This window comes from Juglans microcarpa x Juglans regia, chromosome 2S (genome assembly GCF_004785595.1).
Source record: "Juglans microcarpa x Juglans regia isolate MS1-56 chromosome 2S, Jm3101_v1.0, whole genome shotgun sequence".
NCBI lineage: Eukaryota > Viridiplantae > Streptophyta > Magnoliopsida > Fagales > Juglandaceae > Juglans > Juglans microcarpa x Juglans regia.
The window spans coordinates 15,231,432-15,237,578 of record NC_054597.1 but is presented as its reverse complement, the minus strand read 5'-3'; positions in this window follow the sequence as shown (position 1 = coordinate 15,237,578).

Genomic DNA, 6,147 nt, shown 5'->3' with positions numbered 1-6,147 from the left:
ACCGTTGGTCCATTTGGGGTGCATGTGCTTCTTGTGGCTTCATATTTATTCACTTTTTTTTGAAAGGAATGTGTCGCTGCTGGAAGTTGCATACAGTAGCTGCTGGAATTGGATAGGAAGGGGTTGGATGACAAAGTTGCAGGTGCTCCCTCAATTCGAATTTGAGTTATGGCTTAAACTTCAGTTCCATTCAAACATACAATTAAGTCTGTTAATACCAATAGTCAAACTATTGAGATATTGATTCTCACTCACGAGTGTAAAGATTTGCCCGTTAAAAATAAATAATAATAATAATAATAAATATGACACCTCCCCTTCTAGAAGGTGTAGGATCGATCACATCATAAAATTACAGGGATTCAGCGAGGAATTTAAATTGAAATAAATTTTTAATAACCGACCTTTAAATTTTATAAGGAGTCTAACTTGTTTAATAAATAATAAATGAGATTTAATCAAGTTATTGAATTTAACTAAAACTCCTAATCAATATCAAAGATTTATAGTTTGTAGGCTTATCCAATATAGCTTATTGAATACAATTTAGGCTCAATATAATTTTTCAATATTCCAATCTTTGAATTATTGGGCCGTTATAAGTTTTACATTAAAAAATGTAGTTTTCACATCCATTTGGAAAAGTACTAAATCTATATGTTCAACTATAACTAGAATGAGGCGAATGGAAGCATATCTCACTAAATAGAATGTTTCTTCATAATATATACCCTTTGTTTGAGTGTAACTCTTCGGCATAAGTTGGGCTTTTTACTTGTCCATTGATCCATTTGTCAGGCGCTTAATTTTTAAAACTCATTTGTTTCCATAGGACTCATCTCTAACTCCAAATGACGACGTATATCAGCAAAAGTCTTAATATTCGCACTATGTGTCAAAACAAGTTTTATTTGCCCCCATATTGACTCGATCAAAGATCATATCACAGCGGTAACTTGTTCATTAGTGACATTATTACTACCAGCCTTTAGATCACGAGTCAAGGTAAACATCAACTTTAAATTCTCAGTCATGATATGTTTAGGATCTATAACATACTGCTCAAATCTTAAAGTGAGAGCACGGAGCCTAGTAGATGATGTCCCCTAGGTAATTTTCAGCTGGTTTTACATATCTTGGGCAGTTCTCAAACTCCCCAATAAGATCATTGTGCATGATATTAAGTATGGTAAAGCGCATGCACCGATCTTTCTTTTTCCAAACCTAATAGGTTTCAATACCACGACGATGTTGAGAAGTATTCCCTTTCTCAAGTTGTATCATAAAGTGAAACAGATTTCTTAGGACCTCTTGTTTATTAATCAAATATTGAATTTTTCTATACCACATGTCATAATTGGTCCCATCCAGTTTCTTTCCTTTAGTAAGGTTAGCAACTACGTTCTTAGTAGTCATTATCAATACATTCATTGTGCGAGATTCACATTAATATATATTTTATTTAATTCTAAAATCTAACTAGACTATGGAATTCCTTCCTACATATTGAGATCGAAAATTCGTGAAAAGATAGTAATCATCTTCCACTATATAAGTCAAAATAACACATTTAATTAATTTTGAATAAGATTTATAAAAGAGTTAAAAAAAACACTCAAAACTCATGCACGTATAATCCATTCATTAAATATGAAAAATCCATAATCATTGCATTAAACACATTGCGCATAAGCTCCACCCAAAGCCTCATTGGTAATTTGGTATATCATGTTAAGGTGAGTTTAAAGTATATCGATAGATGTGAAACACATCTCTTTACATGGCTTCAATAATAAAATTACATTCCGAATATTTGATTTTCAAATAAATTCCTACTACAAATCTTCTAGGAAAATAATAAACAAATAGGGATTTCACGTCATCGATATACTTATAAACTATACTTTAACCATTTACATAAAAATAAATATATACATTACACATAAGCGCGACAAATTACCAATGTCAACTTTATCCATTTTAGTTACAAAATAATGAACTCAAACATCCAGTCATAAATGTATGCACAATAGTTCAATGGATATTGAACCCACATTCTCAACTAACGAGAAGAGTTTATTAGGTAATCAAATCTAGGGCCACGTATTCATTATGGACATGTATTTGACAATATCAATTCAATACATGCATAAAAAAATAATCTATATAAATGTTCATATAACATAGAAAAATTGTACTTGAGGAAGTATGACAAGTGTCCCAAAAAATGATTTTTATTATTATCAAAAAAAGTTTAAGCATTTTAATGAAAATGATTTAAAAAATATTTTTCCGACTCTACCTCAACAAAAAAATTTATGAATAAACTTTAGACACCAATACAATAGTACACTTGCCACACTTGACAAAATTTGGATACTGGATGCCACCGCACGCGCCCCCACGCTTCATCTACACGTGTGGGCTTCGTTTTGGCCCTAGAGACTGTCTTGCTTTTGTTTCACTTGTCGCGATAGAGAGTGTATATCACCTCCGTCATTCTCGATGGTTTCTGATATCCAAACACAAATTTCAGTCATCTTAATGCGTATGTGTGTCGATAAAGTGAGATCAAAATGGTGGATTACACTCTCCGAGACTGAGAGTGGGACTGGTAAAAATTATTGTTCATCATCTTCTTCCTCAATCAATTTTTCTGATTTTTTTCAATTTCAACCATCCATTTTCAATTGATCATAACTTACTCATATTATGTCTAAATCAAGCGTATGATATGTCAATTTAAATTTTATGAACCCAGCTTTCTAACCATATAAAATTTGTTTCCAAAAAATAGGACTTGTTTAATTAAAAGTTGGCTCAAATTCATGGTCCGAACATGAATTTTAAAATTAGGATTTCGGATTTCTTCTTCTACATGCAACGAAATTTCATCAAATTTAAGGGACATGTTTATGACATTATAAAGAATGTTTTCATATAGAAAATTCAACATTAAACATGTCATACAGTAGCCTCTAATAAAAAATTTAAAACACAAACAATTATGACATATCATCAATTACATGCTCTTAAACTCATTACAAAGCATGAAAGAACATGTAATCATATTCATATGGGTGAAAACAAGCAGCATAGACTCTGATACTAATGTTACATAAAGTTAATTCGAATTACTTCAAGAAGTGAAATTCCTACAAGCTTGGATCTTTGCTCGTCTTACAGTCCATGTCAAATTGTAGTGATTGCACCTTTACAACACTTAGGAGGCTACTAGAATCATCCAAAAAAAAATTCACACTAGATGGTTTCTCTAGAAAATTGTAAAGAGAGAGGAGAGCTTTTCTTTTTGTATGTTCACCTTTTACTTTTATTATTTTAATGTACTCTCATGGGTGGTTAATTAATTTTTTTGAAGTTAAGTAGTAATGGTGGAGAGTTAATTAACTTCTAGTAGTGGGGAGTTAAATAATAATTTTCTCACCCATGTAAACACAATATGGGTCATGGGTACCCACTACCCACTACCAACAAAGATAACAAGGACTAGTATAGATTTGTAAAAGAAAAGTAATTTAAATTTCTGTAGTGTTGATGGAGAAAAGTTTCATTGAATTTAGTTTGGAGGTTGCGTAATGGAGTGCAGTATATATCTAGGAACCCGTTAGGACTTGAAAGATGTGCTGTTGAGGCTTCAAGATAGTGGAAACACATAGGGTTAGGTACGACCACTGTTTTCCCCATATCTATCGCCCCTCACCACCGCATGCTCACTTAATCCAAAGTTGGTATCAACAAACCAACTCCTATGACTTTGAATATTATGCCTTATAATCATGATTAGATCATAACCTATGCCAACTCCTGTGACTCACAAAGCAAAAGATTGTACTAGCAACACTCCATTATCTGATCCCTCACATTGTCGAAGTATTCATGCACAATCCAACAAAGGCTCGCTATTAGACAGTCAAGTGCTTTCTAGAAATATTCAAGAAACAACCGAGTGGGTTTGGATAAAGAGTTCAATGAGGTAAGATGAGATGAGATGAGATATTTTATTGAAAGTTGAGTAAAATATTGTTAAATATAATATTTTTAGTATTATTTTTAATTTTAAGATTTGAGAAAGTTGAATTATTTATTATATTTTTGTATAGAAATTTAAGAAAGTTGTAATGATGAGATGAAATGAGATGAATTGTTTATTATAATAGTAATGAGAAGAGTTATGAAGTGTTGAGAAGAGTTGTGAATAGTAAAAAAAAGGTAATGAAAAAATAATAATAAAATATTGAACAGTAGTAAAAAATAAATAATAATAAAATAATAAATAATAATTAAATATTCTGAAAATAGCTGAGGTATTCACAGTATCAAACGTAGCATATTGGACAAGTCTAATTCGATTGGACAAGTCGATCCTCCAACACAACAGGTTGGGTGTCTTAGCCACTCGATCGACTACATGGCCGGTCCAATTCGATTGGCCGAAAACTCCAACTTCCTCTTATTCGGCCGTCCAATTCCTTTTGTTTGCAGAGACCAATTGCCTACATACAAGACTTTTTGGGCAATAGGTCCTCAAAGTTCAAGTCTCCCTAGCTAGGTTGCAGTCCTACGCTGCACCCATGAGTGGCTACTGTCTCCTCATCCACAACTTGGTCATGGAAATGTACCATAAAAGCTTCAAACTCATGTACTTATCAATACATTGATTGTCTTTAACTCAACAATACTATATCACTATCCATTGATCAACGAGTGACTAATTAACAAGTGTTTGGCATGTGAATAGTTGGATTTTCTTCAGCTCCATCAAATTTAGCATCTACTCCTCTCTCGTCCAAACTTCGTGCCGAAACACCACAAAACTCCTTTACACCTTTTCCTTGCAGGAGACTCCCTCCCCCATATGTTTAGAAGCTTTTATAGATTTTTTTTATTTTTAATTGAGTTTCTCTATAACTTTGCTAAGACCCAATCTACTACCTTCTTTTGGTGACCAGACTCAAACACATTGTTAGAGACTAAATTGATTGGGTCCAGCCTTTTAAAAATCTATCATTAATAATAAGAGAAGAGATAAAGCAGGGAAGAAACAAGACAAAGAAGAGATAAATCAAATGAAGTTGGCTGAGGCTCTTAAAAGAAAAAGGATTCACAAGCTAAGGAATAAAATAGATCTCTATAAAAGGAGGATATATCTACAAATGAAGGACGGACTCTCCACAGGCTCGGGATGACTTCTCTACGCCTAAACTAAATTCATCCATTGATTTGAGTGATATGTGAGGCCATGAAAGATTGTAAAATCATTAATCATAGTAGATTTTACACAACCCGTAAACGTAGACTTTTATACTGAATCATGTAAATCTCTATGTCTCTCTTTATTTATTTCTATTTACTTATTTTCTATTTATTTCATGCATGAACGAATGCGAAGAGCATCCTATCGAAGCCCGACTCACCATCGTGGGCCGGGGATAATTTTTTTCTTCACTCTGGTCTGTTATGCGAATTTAGGTATTACTACACACAATGCCCCCATAGTTGTCCAAAGCCATCAATCTGCCTGTAGTTGGAAGAATCGCTATAAAATAAGCAATACGCACCAAGGCTCACTCACAGCCTAGCTTAGCGTGCCTTCATGTCCCCATGCCTCTATCGACGACGGGCAGCACCAATGGATTTGGCATCTGACATCCTCAAATTTTTCAGATTTTACCCACCCTACCTCCATCCCAACACTTCCGGGAGGTGGGCCATGAAAGAGTTGAGTTTCAGTATCAACTTGGCCTCATTTGGTTATACAGATGAGATAAAAGAAAAATTAAAAATTCAATAAAACGTTGTTAAAATATATTTTTTTAATATTATTTGATTTTTAGATTTGAAAAAGTTGATCTGTTTATTGTATTTTGTATAAGAGTTTGAAAAGGTTGTAATGATGAGATGATTTGTGTAACCAAACGAGATGGACTGTCTCTGACTGTCTATCTGACTATATATGTTAATGATTTCCCTAATCGATAATCTTAAGAAAGATAATACGAGGTTCTTTCTCGGATGGTGCAGAGCAACGAAACGCGATTCTACACAATTTAGGGCTTGTGAGTCCTAAAAATTGTTTAAAGTCTTAAAAGGTTTTTAGTAAAAAATTAAGTGCCTGGTTAGGATTGC